Genomic DNA, 15,398 nt, shown 5'->3' with positions numbered 1-15,398 from the left:
GCCTTCGAGTGGCATGATCTGGAGGAGGGCTACAGCAGGCAAGTGACCTGGACAGGGCTGCCTCAGGGATTCAAAAATTCACCCACCATCTTCGACGAGGCACTACATGAGGACCTGGGTGAGTACAGAAGGGAGCACCCTGGCCTCTCCCTCCTGCAGTAGGTAGATGACATCCTGATTGCTGCCGACATGGCCAAAGACTGTGAGCGAGGGACCCAGGACCTGCTGGCTACCCTGGGGGCCTTAGGGTACCGGGCATCCCCGAAGAAGTCTCGGATATGCAGGGAGAGGGTAAGTTACCTGGGATACATCCTGGAGGGCGGACAGCGGCGGTTATCAGATGCCAGAAAAGAAACTGTCCTAAAGATCCCTACTCCCACCTCCCGAAGAGAAGTGAGGGAATTCCTAGGATCAGCCGGCTACTGCTGCCTCTGGGTTCCAGGTTTTGCTGAGATCGCCAGGCCCCTATATGAAGCTACCAAAGAGGGGGAAACATTTAAATGGGCTGAAAAAGAAGAAACTGCCTTTAATCAGTTAAAAAAGGCCCTCCTAAGTACCCCAGCCCTGGGCCTACCAGACATTACGAAACCCTTCCACCTCTTTGTAGACGAACATAAGGGAATAGCAAAAGGGGTTCTAACTCAAGCCTTAGGCCCCTGGAACTGCCCAGTGGCTTACCTGTCTAAGAAACTAGACCCAGTGGCTGTCCGCTGGCCGCCATGCCTAAGAATTATTGTGGCGACAGCACTCCTAGTCAAGGACGCAGACAAACTGACCCTAGGACAGGAGATCTGGATCATGACCCCACACGCCATTGAAGGGGTCCTGAAACAGCCTCCTGATAGATGGATGAGCAACACAGGTATGACTCATTACCAGAGCCTCCTACTCAACCCTCCACGAGTGAGGTTCCGCCCCAGTGTGGCCCTCAATCCTGCAACCCTGCTGCCCGACCCTGACCTAGGTGCTCCACTACATGACTGTGCGGGAATCCTGGAACAAGTACATGGATTCTGGACGGACCTAACCAACCAGCCTCTCCCCGATGCCAAGGCTACTTGGTTCACTGATGGCAGCAGCTTTGTGCGAGACAGACACAGGTATGCGGGTGCAGCAGTGGTCACCGAAACGGACGCCGTATGGGTGGAGGCTCTACCCTCCGGAACGTCAGCCCAGCGAGCAGAGCTCATCGCCCTTACCAAGGCGCTAATGTTGGGGACTAGAAAACGGCTTAACAACTACTGGATCCGGGAGACCCAGTTTTACCAGACCAGCCCAAATACTCCCAGGAGGAGTTATAGCAGATCAAGAAACCCCCCATGGCCCAGGAGATAAAGGGATGGTGGTATACACCTAACAAGGAGCTCGTGCTGTCAGACCGGCTCGGAGTCTCAATATTCGAGCACATGCATCGGTCTACTCACATGGGGGCCCAAAAATTAAAAGACTTAATCCTACATGCCGGAATCAAGATTCACCAACAGGACACCAAAATAGAGCAAGTTGTATCTGCCTGCAAGACCTGCCAACTCACCAACGCGAGAGCCACATCAAATAAAAAAGGAACCAGGCTCAGAGACACCAGACCGGGGGCCCAATGGGAAGTCGACTTCACTGAAGTCAAACCAGGAAAGTATGGTTATAAATATCTTTTAGTATTTACAGACACCTTCTCTGGCTGGGTGGAGGCATACCCAACCAAGCATGAAACGGCTCAGACGGTGGCTAAAAAGCTACTAGAAGACACCTTACCCAGGTATGGTTTTCCTGCCATGGTAGGATCAGACAATGCACCAGCTTTTATCTCGCAGGTAACACAGGCAGTAGCCAAGGCTGTGGGGGCAAACTGGAAATTACATGGTGCTTATAGGCCCCAGAGCTCAGGACAGGTAGAAAGAATGAATAAACCCTAAAAGAGACCCTTACCAAATTAACCATGGAGACTGGCAGGGACTGGGTGACTCTCCTACCGTATGCCCTTTACCGGGTTAGGAACACTCCTTACACCTTGGATTTTACTCCCTATGAGGTCATGTTTGGCAGGCCACCCCGTTATTCCCAACCTTCGAGCTGAACTTCTTGCTGAGTTTAAAGATCAAGAACTTTTTCTTTCCTTGAGAGGGCTCCAGAGGGCACACGATGACATTTGGCCACACCTCCGTGACATCTACGAGGCCGGCCCAACCCCGACACCTCAGTACAGGCCGGGAGACTGGGTCTACGTCAAGAGGCACCGCTGAGAGACCCTTGAGCCGCGCTGGAAGGGACCCTACATCGTTGTGCTGACAACCCCCACCACTCTCAAAGTAGACGGCATCGCAACCTGGGTCCATCACACCCATGCTTGATCCAGAAGGACTTCATCACGCGATGGGCCATCAATCGGGACCAACACAACCCTCTCAAGCTGAAGCTACAGCGCATTTGACCCACCTAATATTGGTAACTCTGTTAGCTCTGCTTGTCACTGCTCATGCTGCCGGGAGTCCCCATGCCCCCCAAAACATCACCTGGAAGATCATAGACACTAGCTCGGGGACAATACTTAATCAGACCTTCCAGAGCCACCTCAGGGACACATGGTTCCCAGAATTTTGCGTAGACCTCCAAACTCTGTTCCCCTTGTCACCATACGCCCCCGGATTCCATGCGCAGATGCAGCCGGTCCCATGATTGGGTCCGCAAGCTACATGACAAGGGGGGAATGAAAGAGCGGACCTACACCAGCCGACTCCATCTTGTTCTGTGTCCTCCACCTTGAGTGACTATGTCCCCGACATGCCCCCTTTCTGGGAAAATCGCAGAAACCTCAGACCACGCCTCCTCCCCTTGAGTAACCTCCCGCTCACCCGTTCAAACTTCCCAATCAAAACACGCCAGGTGACCCGCGTAACAGGACTCCGACCCTTCCCCAGCCAATCGGCTGAGGCCATGACCCTTCCCCAGCCAATTGGCTGAGGCCACAGCCATTACCTCACCAACTGCCCCTAGACCCCTTTGTGCTTTTGAAACTCGCTCTCTCTCCCTGGCATCTCACCGCTGCATCGCTGCATCGGTGCAGGTAGGGAATTGAGCTTGAGCTAGCTCATCAGACTCGGCTCCCTGGTGGTCTTTGTGGATCATGAATTCTGGGCATAACACTAACAGGGCCAGTCTTACCTTGCAGGGCTGCTGTGCGGGCTAAAGGAAATCATAGCCACAGAGGAACTCATCAACCATGGGACACCTCATGACCTTGGTTTTGCTATATTCCAGTGGTTCTTAACTGGCATGATTTTTCCCCCAGGGCACAATTGGTAGTGTCTGGAGACATTTTTGGTTGTCACAAGTGGGGAGGGGGTGGTACTGGCATCTAGTGGGCAGTGGTCAGGCCACTTACAATGCACAGAACAGCCCCTCACCCTCCCCAATAAAGGATTATCCAGCCCAAAATATCAATAGTTTCCAGGTTGAGAAATCCTGCTATATCCTACCACCCAAGAGAAAATTTGAATTTACCATTTACAGTGACTCAGAGTTTATATTACAGCTCAAGTTTGTAATACTGGGGCTTTTCTTTCTGGGTCATGACTTTGTCATCTTGAAGAAAACCCAAATATGCCTCTTGTGTTAATGTCATGAGTCCATACCTCCTTGCCCCGGATACACACACACTTTCACGTGTGACTTCCGGTCGTCTCATTTGACTACACACGGTGTGCCTGTTCTGTCCCCATGTCAGCTCATGTGGGAAACTCACTCTCTGTCTCAGTATCCACTGCAGTGTGAGGGTGTGTGTATTCATGCCATACCCACTAGACAATTTGTGCATGCGTGCAGGACAGTATCGTGTGTGTGTGTGTGTGTGTGTGTGTGTGTGTCTTTCAGAGGCGATTGGGATAGAATAAGAGATCTATAAGGCAACAATATCCCAGTCCTTAGTTTTTCACCTGCCGTGCTAATGGGCCACATGTAACCATAAGTGTTGCAACAATGGGTGTCTGAAAAGTAGAGAGTGAGCGGGTGCCATTCATTAGAGGGAGCTATGAGAGAATGGTATTTTAAAAATGGAATGTTCTCTGGGGCTCCTGGGTGGCTCAGTCAGTTAGGCATCTGACTTCAGCTCGGGTCATGATCTCGCAGTCTGTGAGTGTGAGCCCAGCATTGGGCTCTGTACTGACAGCTCAGAGCCTGGAGCCTGCTTCAGGTTCTGTGTCTCCCTCTCTCTCTGCCCCTCCCCCGCTCATGCTCTGTCTCTCACTCTGTCAAAAATAAATAAACATTAAAAAAATTTTTTTTAAATAAAAAAATAAAAATGGAGTGTTCTGGGGGTGCCTGGGTGGCTCAGTTGGTTAAGGGTCCGATTATTATTCTCATCTCAGGTCATCATCTTGCAGTGTGTGAGTTTGAGCCCCACGATGGGCTCTGCACTCTTGGTGTGGGAGTCTCTCTGCCTCTCCCCTCTCACTTGCATGCTCTCTCTCTCTCTCAAAATAAATAACTCAACTAAAAAAAATGGAATGTTCTGCAAAAAAAAAAAAAGTGCCAAGAAAAGTATCTTTCAAACTTTTTTTGACCATAACCTTTGGGGAAAAAAAATCTGCTATCACCGCCCCGTATACCTCTCAATACATATAATTCAAACAAAAGTTGCACGAGAAAAATACCCCCTTATTACGTGGAAGGCTGTCAGGTATTTTCTTTTCTATTTCATTTGGCAAAAATGCTGCAAGTCCCCTGAAACTAACTTTGGGACTCACCAGTGGCTCTGACCTGCATTTGAAAACGGTGAGGGGGCGGCGCTAGACTGCGAGACCCGCCCACGGGAGGTGGGCGTGGGTAAGGAAGGTTGAGTGAGGCTGCCGGAGTTGACAGAGGTGGCACCTGTAAGGCCCAGGTACCACATGATCCTTCACGGTGGTATCCCCGGTCCCTAGCAGAACAAGGAAAGGTTGTAATGCAGGAGGCCAAATCAGCAGTGAATACAAGGGCATCACCGGGGCGTCAAGGGATAGCTGAAGCTGGGGAGAGAGCGTGGGCACGTTGGGACAAACCTCAGAGAGAGGGTTTTTCTCTGAGTGGAAGCATATTGGTGGTAGAGAAGAATCACAGTCATCCTTCTGGGCCCATGAACTCATGGCTCGAAATGCAGCACAGCTGCGTCCATGAATTTGTTCTTTTGCAAAGCATGTATTCAGCGCCAACTAAGTGAATACAGCAGCCACACACTTCCGTGTCCCGTTGTGTTCTTCCTAAGAGCATCCAAGTGCATCTTAAACTTGATGCTAAGGGCTTGACAGCTACACCCGGGGCCCTGGTAACATGCTCTGCTTTCTCTCATACTTGACCATCTGCACTAACATGCAGGGAGCCAAATGCCAGACAGCAACAAAAAAAGGGTACAAATGTGAACTCGTTCTAGAGGACTTGAAAATGGTTCTTGATCCCATTATAACATAGATTTGAAGGCAAGGTTGTCTGCCTCAGATGGGCTTGAATACCCGAAAGAGCCCTGGGAATAAGCAAGCAGCCAATCTACAGCCTAATGACAGAGGACTCGGGTCATTGGACTCCAATTATTGCTTCAGGCATAATGTCCCTGCTTCAAGCCCTTTGGGAGAAGCCTGGGTTTGAAAAGATCACAGTTTATTTACCTCTTTCTGGCTCAATATCCATCTGTAGTTCTGAAAGAGCAAGAGGCAGCTAAAGATGCTGCTATCTCTGCCTCTTGGCAGAGTCTGGAGTCCGTTGGACCTATGTGCAAATTCCGGCTTGGTTGCTCACCAGCTTTCCCACCTAGATATCTAGATGTCAGTTTTCCATTTTTTTTTTAAGGGGGGGGTGGGGTGTGGAGAGGGAGAGACAGAATCCCAAGCAGGCTCCACACTCAGCATGGAGCCAGACACGGGACTCGATCCCATGACTCTGGGATCATGACCTGAGCTGAAATCCAGGGCTGGACATTTAACTGACTGAGCCACCCAGGTGTGCCCCATTTTTAATAAAGGGTTCTTGTGAACATTAAAAAAATTTTTTAACATTTATTCATTTTTGAGAGACAAAGACAGAGTGCAAGCAGGGGTGGGGCAGAGAGAGAGGGAGACACAGAACCTGAAGCAGGCTCCAGGCTCTGAGCTGTCGGCAAAGAGCCAGATGCAGGGCTCGAACTCACGAACCACGAGATCATGATCTGAGCCGAAGTCAGACACTTAACTGACTGAGCCACCCAGGTGCCCCTGTTCTTGTGAACATTAAATAGAATTTTGAGCCTGAAACACATAGCCAAGTACGTGGCTCAAAGCCAATCCCTAAAAATCTTATTTCTTTTGCCATCTTTCCCTTTTTCCTGCCTCCCTATGGTCAGTGGCTGATTACTTTCAATTCTTCACCCTTTTCTGTGTACCATTTGCTACAGAACGTTGGTATTCCTTCCATGAGAGACAAGAATATATTTTTCTGCCCCACTGATCGTGGGCCGGGTTACTTGATTTGGGCTTGGCCAGGTGAGTTGCTTCGGCCATTGGGATATTAGCAGATACAACATGAATGGAGGCTTGAAATGTGTTTTTATGGGTGAGCTTATGCACTTACTGTCCCAATTTTTACCATGAGAACAACATGCCCCACAGAGCTGCTGAACCAGGAAGAGTCCGGTGGTGAAGGAGCTTGGAGTCCAGTCCAGCTGAGCCCTGCCTAGATCAGCTCAACCCCAGCCGATCTGCAGACGCACCAGGGAGAAATAAATGTTGATGCTCGTGTGCCTTTGAGTTGACGTTGCATTGCCCTAGCAATAGTTAATGGACCTTACAGTTAATGGACCTTACAGTTTCCACACTCCATAGTAAATGCGTCATATATTAAATAGCCCAGACACCTAACTGTTCCGGGGCAGGATGATGTGAATCGTGGCACGTAGAAGGGACCGGAGCTTTTGTCTCCTGCTAAACCCAAAAAACATTTTGTGGTGTCACGTGCTGAAACTCCCCTCCATCTTTATTTGTGATTGGGGGTTTGATAGCAAAGCGAGACTCTTTGGAGGTGGCGCTATTTCCTGCCAGGTAATAATGCCAGAATTCTCGTCGCTTTGAGCAGGGTCAAACGATTGGTAATAGAAAAAGGTAAGCATGCTTTGTATGAAACAGGATCGTATTGATTTCAGAAGGACACGAGAATTCTTCTTGGGTGAGGTTGTTTGCTCTCAGGTGATCATAAGGTAGCTTGAGCTATCAGTGGTGCGGAAACTCAAAGGATTCCGGTCACAGAGCTCCAGGAGACTGCCTTCACAATGGCCCTGCTGATTCATCTGGGTGGGGGGGGGGGGCGGGGGGCGTTGTACCCAAGCAGATGTGGGGGGGGGAGCTACAGAAGTGTCCTGAGATAGAGCAGGTGAGGTCATTTACACTCTGAGTATCAGTGAGCTGGTGGAGTGATTTTCATGGGGTTTTGGAGCCGCGGGGGTTTGGAGCCAACAACCAAGAAAGAATTCCTGAAGACGTCTTTGGTGCAAAAGGTGATTTTATTAAAGCACGGGACACAGGACCCATGGGCAGAAAGAGCTGCACTGGGGTTGTGAAGAGTGACTATTTAAGATGGAGTTGGGGAAGGTAAGGTCAAAGGGAGGTCTCCAGAGGGACTTTGATATGCTAAAGAGGACTCCTAAAATACCTGAGGCCTTGCTTTTGTCCCGCTAAGGTTGTTTTCCCTCTAGTAAGGCATTAACATTAGGATGGGAGGGGGGGTCCTAGAGAAAGGTTCTACTCTGTATTGGCCTCAAGTATTTGTCAATGGGTTGCAGGTTATAAAGAAGTGAATTTTACCTGCCATTTCCTTCTTGCCTTTGTTCCCCACATCAACTATGGGGGGGGGAGGGCGGTGATATTAGGGGCTCCAGAAAACTCAGTCTGTAGGTTTCTGGAGATTAGGCTATAGTTAAGATTGCCTTTTTTTCTTGTAATTTACTAAGATATTTGCAAATTGATGGAGACTCCTGTCCTGCAGGACTGTGATCTCTATCATTTAACCATTGGTGTTCTGTCCTTTCCTTTGTCCTTGGGCAGTTGGGAGTGCCTGAGCAATATCACACATGTCCCACTTGGAGGAGGGGGGCGGGGTGATAGCTTGTGTTTTGGCCTCAGCTTGCTCATCAGTTTGACGGGAATCCCAGCCATGCTCCACCTGCCAACCCAGGTAGTAAGTACGTCCAGCACCATCGAGAGAGCCGGGAGAGCTTACTTTTTCTAATTCCCCCAGGAGCACAGCATAAACTGGCCACTGCTCTAGGCCGGAACCAAGCACCTGTGTCGGACATCCCTGCAGGCCAAACTCTGGGGTATTGTTCTTCACCACCGAGGGAACAAAGTTAGTTAAATAAAGCCATTTCTTCCGGCTCCTCTGCCGTAGGACACCTTCCTGAACTTTCAGTAAAGTGCCCTGCGGAGTTCAGAGTGGGCTCCTTCTGAGGAGGATGCGGGGTGGTCCTTCCAAAGAGGAAGCACCTGTTTCCTGGTCACCTGGCAGCGACCTGACCTTCCGCAGCTGAGTGCTAGAAGGAGCCAATTGCAGACCACAGACAATTCCTCTGGCGAGGAGGACCCTGAAGCGTTTTTCTCTGCTCACCAGGGGCACACTCCCCCCGCCCAACCCCATTAGGTAATGAGGGACATCCATGGTGGGACAGAAAGCAGGGAGTGTCCTGACACACCCTGGTTACAATTCTCTTCCATTTCAAAAGCAAAAGTCATTTTCAGCTTTTAATTTTGTGCCCAGGGCTCTGCGCTTCCTCATTTTCTCTTTCCTGTTTGTAAAACACTCAGGATAGATCCAAGTGTGGTGGGGTCTGATGCTTACGCAATCTGGAGGGACTGTTTTATGAAAAATAAAATGTAAAAGAACCTTACAGATGTAGGTATAAAAGTGAAACGTTATTGACTATGAGAATAGAAGGAGTTGGTATCAGTACCCGGTCCTGAAGTTTGAGCTTTCCTAGCTTCAGGAAGGGGACTTCTTCTTCTTCTTCTCCTTCTCCTTCTCCTTCTCCTTCTCCTTCTCCTTCTCCTTCTCCTTCTCCTTCTCCTTCTCCTTCTCCTTCTTCTTCTTCAAGATTTATTTTTGAGAGAGAGGGCACAAGCGGGGAAGAGGCAGAGAGAATGGGGACAGAAGATCTCAAGCAGGCTCTCTGCTAACAGCTCAGAGACCAATGCGGCTCGATCTCACAAGCCATGAGATTGAGAAGTAGGAAGTTCAATCACCCAGGTGCCCCTAGCTTTCGGGTACTTATGCCTCTGGCCACAGTTGGTTCAGTTGCATCCCCCTTTTGTCCAGAACAGGGAGAGGAGCCGGGAGCCAGAGACTCCTCAGAGGGGACGAGGGGAAAGCTCCTCCCTGGGCTTCCTGTGGGGAAGGCCCTTAGTTCACCCTTCACTGTTCACAGCCAGGCCAACATGGCCGCTGGCCACTTTCTGTGGGGTTGCCCTCACAGGAAACCAGCAAGGCCATGGCAGAGCTACTTGGGCGGATTCAACCCTCCTGACCACAGAAAGAGTTGGGTACTCCTGCTGAGGGTCTCTGCAGGCGTGTGTCAAGTGTTACCCTCAGCCCTTTGATCATCCCTCCAGGGGGAGCCTATGGGTAGAACAACAGGGAGGCTCTCTCATGTGCTGGAAAATCTACCACCACTTCCTGTTTTCTCAGGGAGCACACCCAACCCTCCCAAAGACCACGTGGTCTAAAGTAATGTCTTCCAAGCCTTCCTTTTCTTAAAATGTGAAGTTTATTTATTTATTTTGAGAGAACAAGTGAGAGCATGAGCGGGGGAGGGGCAGAGAGAGAGAGAGCGAGAGAATCTCGAGCAGGCTCTGCACTGTCAGCGCGGAGTCCAGTGAGGTGCTCGAACCCACAAACCATGCAATCATGACCTGGACTGAAACCACGAGTCGGATGCTTAAACAACTGAGCCCACAGGTGTCCCCAATTTACCATTTTTTTGAGGTAAGAAATGGTAATTAGGGCTTTTTGCCCTACAAATGCATCTAAGGGAGAATGAAAAATGAGGTAGGAGGGATAGAGTAGGTACTTTACTGGATAGTTTTTTAGGCCTTAGAAAGGACAAGAGAGAGAGGAACCAGACTAGGTGTGGAGATCTAGATCTCCAGAATTAATGCACGGCGCTTTTTTTTTTTTTTTTTGCATTTATTTATTTATTAATTATTAATGAATTTTGGATCAATTGTTTTCTACTGCTTTCCTTTACTTCGCTCAAGGAAAGCCAGCTCGTCCCATTTAAGGTCCTGTGACCACCCCTTATTTATGACAGATAAGGTCATCCTGAGCAGTAGTCCTGTCAAGGGGGCATGAAATGAAGTTCTGCAAAGGGATTCAGGGCGCCGTTACCAGGAATAAACGGGGAAAGGGTGCGGGAGGCACACACACCAAATGCATGCTCTAGCGGCAGAAGCAGCTTCTTGTTCAATCATAGAATCACACTCATATGTGGAATTTAAGAAACAAAACAGGTGAACATAGGGGAAGGGAAGGAAAAAAGATAAAAACTGAGAGGGAGGCAAACCATAAGAGACTCTTGAATACAAAGAACAAACTGAGGGTTGGTGGAGGGGTGTTGGGTGGGGGGGATGGGCCAGATGGTTGATGGGCATTAAGAAAGGCACTTGGGATGAGCACTGGGTGTTCTATGTAAGTGTTGAATCGCTAAATTCTACTCCTAAAACCATTATTACACTATATGTTAACTAACTTGGATTTAAACTGAAAAGAAGGAGAGAAGAATGCAGCATTGCACATTTTTCTAAGGGTACCCGTTTATGCATATAATTGTTGTAAAACTATGTAACAGACCAAAGTCATAAGAGTGTGTGTATATGTGCTTGGGGAAAAGACAGCCATTTGCTATTAGCATTGAGACTTAGAGGGGTCTTTCGTTTAATCTGGCACTTGTGTGTAGCTTGTGTTACAAGGAATTTGAACTAATTTAAAGATTGAAGGGGGAAAAAAGGTCTAGGTCAACTTCATTTAATAAAGAATAAAACTCGGGGCACCTGGGTGACTCAGTTGGTTAAGCGTCTGACTTCGGCTCAGGTCATGATCTCACGGTCCATGAGTTCCAGCCCCACATCGGGTTCTGTGCTGACCGAGTCACAGGCTGGAGCTTGCTTTGGATTCTGTGTCTCAGTCTCTCTGCCCCTCCCGTGATCACACTCTGTCTCTCTTTCTCTCCCTCTCTAAAAAATAAATGTTAAAAAAATTTTTTTTAAATAAAAAGACTGGAAAAATGCAAATTAGCACAAATGTAGCTCAGATTTGTCATAGATTTAAAATGTACTATTTAGGGGCGCCTGCGTGGCTTAGTCGGTTGAGCATCCGACTTCAGCTCAGGTCATGATCTCACAATTTGTGGGTTCAAACCCGATGTCAGGCTCTGCGCTGACAGCTCAGAGCCTGGAGCCTGCTTCAGATTCTGTGTCTCCCTCTCTTTCTACCCCTTCCCAACTCACAATCTGTCTGTCTCCCCAAAATAAATAAACGTTAAAAAAATTTTTTTAATGTACTATTTAACATACCCTCCATGTTTATTACTTCTCTTTTACTCATATACACAATCCTATATATAACCTTATGAAAACTTAGGAAGGATCATCATTCCCTAAAATAAAGCATTCAGTTGAGCCATATTGAATGTTGAACACATTCTGGTGGTAACTGTTGGATTCATAATTGTCATGGCCACTATGGGTCAGTTATCAATAAATGTCTTTAATTTCCATGGCAAAAAACCCCCCAAAAATCTGCCATCAGAAGGGGCTTTCACAGCTGGGTGACTTCACCACTAGATTTAATAATGGAGTTCAGGACGTGAGGCAATGGAGCACCAGCTGGTGTGACGGAAGGTGGGGCTTCAGGAAAGGTCTGGAACATGGAAAGTGGTAACAGGAAAACCTGGGTGAAGGATCCAGGAGAAAGAAGAATCTGAGCCCTAGAGAGACAGAGAGAGCATAGGAAGTTGGTGCCAAGTGAGATGGGAGGGCCAGGAAGAGGAGGATGGACCATGACCAGAAAATGTGTCACATCCACCAGCTTGTCTAGGGAGCACAAAATCTTTCAGTTTGAAGTTTCTTCTCTAAGCGCTATTCCTTCCTTTGTAGCCTTTTTCAAAACCGGATCTTGGTATCCCAGTCCAAATGGGGTCAGAGAATAAAGGAGGCAAGCTCCAAGGAGATAACGGTTTTATCTCTACTAGCGGAGTCAGAAGCTCTGAGGAACATGTATCTCTGCAAGGGATTCTGGGAGATCTGAAGTGTTGAATGGTCATAGGCAAAGTTGGCCAGAGACATAGTTGTGGGGAAGTCATAAAAGCCATGGGAGACTATCAAAGATTGGTTCTCAGAGCTGAGAGAACATGAATTAAAAAATAAATAAATAAAGAGCAGAGAGAAAATAAATCCCTTCTAAATTTTGAAAAGGTAAATAAATGTATGACATCATTCAGCCCTGTTAGGGAGGACTTCCTGTATGACGTCCCGATTAATTCTCAGGATCTATCCTCCAGGGTCTTGATAGTCATAGAATGAGAGTAGGTTGGCTGCTTTGCAGCCCACACCTGCTTTCTGGTATCCTAAATCGCTTGTATGTTTGAACTATGGAACTATGTCCTTTTTCTGACCAGATGCTTCAGGTTCAGAACACATGGAATGAACACATCCTAGGCTGGCGAAGCGGGTCAAGGACCATGGGCCCTGAACGGGAGGCTGCTGACACTTGTCAGGGAGGAAGAGGGTAACTGGTGATTGTCAGAGGCAGAGCGGAGGTGAGCGGTCCCCTCTTCCTCCCCATAGAGAGCAGGAAGAGCAGTGCTCTCTGGCTTCTTGCTTCTTCCCAGCCTCCTAGGCTTTCCTTCTCCCCAATATTTGGAACAGGTGCATTTCTGGGGCACCTGGGTGGCTCGGTCGGTTAAGCATCGACTCTTGGTTTCTGCTCAGGTCATGATCCCAGGGGTGTGGGATCCAGCCCTGTGTGGAGCTCTTCACCAAGCATGGAGCCTGCTTAAGATTCTCTCTAACCCCCAGTCTCTCGGGGGAAAAAAAGGTAAATAAATAACAGATATATTTCCTGCCCCAGTTCCCCACAAACCACTGGGCTTTGCCTGGAACCACTGTTCTTAGTCTCTGTCCATTCTGGGCTCATTCAGCTGTGCTGCCCTTAGCTTTATATCCCATTAGAAACCTGCAGTACTAATGGGAACAAGGCAATTTTTTTTTTTTTGTTCTTTTAACTACAGAGAAGCAGAAAGTACCTATGTGTCCTTCACCAAGGAATATATTTTTAGATGGCTTCCAAATGCATCTTTTCTTTTTTTTTTTTCTTCCCAAACTCCTAGGTTTATTCTTGGAAGCAGCCCCCCGCTGCTGACTTTACTTCTCTTCTTGGCTGTGCCTAAGAGGATTGCTGGGCCAGAGTTCCTTGTTATCTGTTTTATGATGAGGAAGGACACACAGTTCTGCTTTGCTAAAGAACATTGAACTTGTCTGAAATGCCCTTGTTTCAACTCTTAGTCATTACAGGTGAGGGTTTGTTGACTGAATTTAAAGTTTTATTTGTATGTATTTATTTATTTTTAAAAGTGTATTTATTTTGAGAGAGAGAGAGAGAGCACATGCATGTGTGGCGGTAGGGGGGAGAGAGAGACAGAGAATCCTAAGCAGATTCCACGCTGTCAGCACAGAGCCCGATGCGGGGCTCGAACTCATGAACCGCGAGGTCATGACCTGAGCCAAAATCAAGCACTCACACAACTGAGCCACCCAGGCACCCAAGCTGATCAAGTTTGGACTCTCTATAAGTTTTCTGAATATGGATTTAAGGATCTTCAGCAAATGCACAAAACCCACAATGTGAGCTCATCACTCCCTGCTTAAACATCTTGGATGGTTCTCACACCAAAGCCCAGATTCTTTAGCCCTTCATGATTTAACTACAGCCACATTGTCAAGCTCCCACTTGTTGCATCATGACCATGCACACACTGTATGCCTTCCACCTGGCATCCTTCTGCTGACACTGGCTACCCGCTTCTGCACTCTCTCTACCCATACGAGGCCCTCAGCTGGGAGCTCACCTCTGCCCCATCCTGGGCTTCCAGGCACTGGCATCCCTCCCAAGTGAAGTTGGTGGCTCCCTTCTGTGCTGCCATGTTTGAGGTTATCCTTTACTGGACACCCAGCAAGGCACGTTCCATCTGTTGGCTCACATCTCCCTTTCTTGAGTGTGAGCTCCCCGAAGGAAGGCACCAAGTCCTCATTCTTAATTTAATTTTCTTTTTTTTTAAGTTTATTTATTGATTTTGAGAGAGAAAGAGTGTGAGGGAGGGGCAGAGGGAGAGAGAGAATCCCAGGCAGGCTCCATCCTGCCGGTGTAGAACCTGAGGCAGGGCTCGATGTCACAAACCGTGAGAATATGGCTTGAGCTGATAATCAAGAGTCGGATGAGTAAACGACTGAGCCACCCAGGTGGTCCCTTACTCTTAATTTTAAATCCTCATTACAAAGTCTGGCCAGATCAGGTGCCCAGCACGTATTTGATGAGTAAAATGAACAATTCTCCAACTCTTACCTTAGATAACAGAAAATTAGTGCTTTTTAAATGGACATACATCCCTGTGGCAGCTGGATGTTTGGGGAGGGACTCACCTATTGTCCTCCCCTTGCCTAGCTCTCTTCTGGCCAAAGAGGCCATATTTCTAGGGTGGTGGCTAATGCCTCTCCTGGTGATCTGTTTCCTTTTACTAGCTAAGGGGAACTACATGCCATTGTGTATTCTTTCTTTCTTCTTTCCCTCTTGGATGATGGGAAGTGGGCGCTAAGCCATTGCTTTCCGGTATAATTACTCTATAATTGTTCTATCCCTTCCCCTGTTGCCTCTTGTCCTTCTTGGCTCTTGTCCTCTGACCTTAGTTTTAGAGTTTGTATGGTTCTTTCAGAGCTGAGCTTTTCATTGAAAAGTCACATCCCTTTGGAAGCAGGTGGAGTATAAATAATAAATAAGAGAGGAACATATGATACGATGCTCTTCTGATGCTTCATAATGGCCTTGCCTGCTAATGCGGAAGGTTTGTCCCCCTGTTTGGGGGTGTGTGCCCCCCAAGGTACACACTCTGGATCCTTGGTCACCCTTGGTCACACAGGAAAAGAGGTCTATCACTGTTCGTATCGTGGCTAGCTGGACCTGAGGAGAGAGTCCCTTGGCTATATTACTCTGCAGAGCATCTCTCATAAATTTCAGAGGAAGGGTTCTATGCATGCCATGAATTCATCTTTCCTGTGAACTGTCCACCTTGACTTGCCTGTCAGGTGCTTTGTAGGAGATTCTGAAAAGGTGGGGAGATTTGAAACTGTTATGGGCAGAGTGATCAC

Source organism: Panthera pardus, unplaced genomic scaffold (genome assembly GCF_024362965.1).
Source record: "Panthera pardus isolate Hobbes unplaced genomic scaffold, ASM2436296v1 HiC_scaffold_2, whole genome shotgun sequence".
In the NCBI taxonomy this organism is placed as follows: Eukaryota; Metazoa; Chordata; class Mammalia; order Carnivora; family Felidae; genus Panthera; species Panthera pardus.
The sequence above is the reverse complement of the archived record's forward strand: the minus strand, read 5'-3'. Positions refer to the sequence as shown.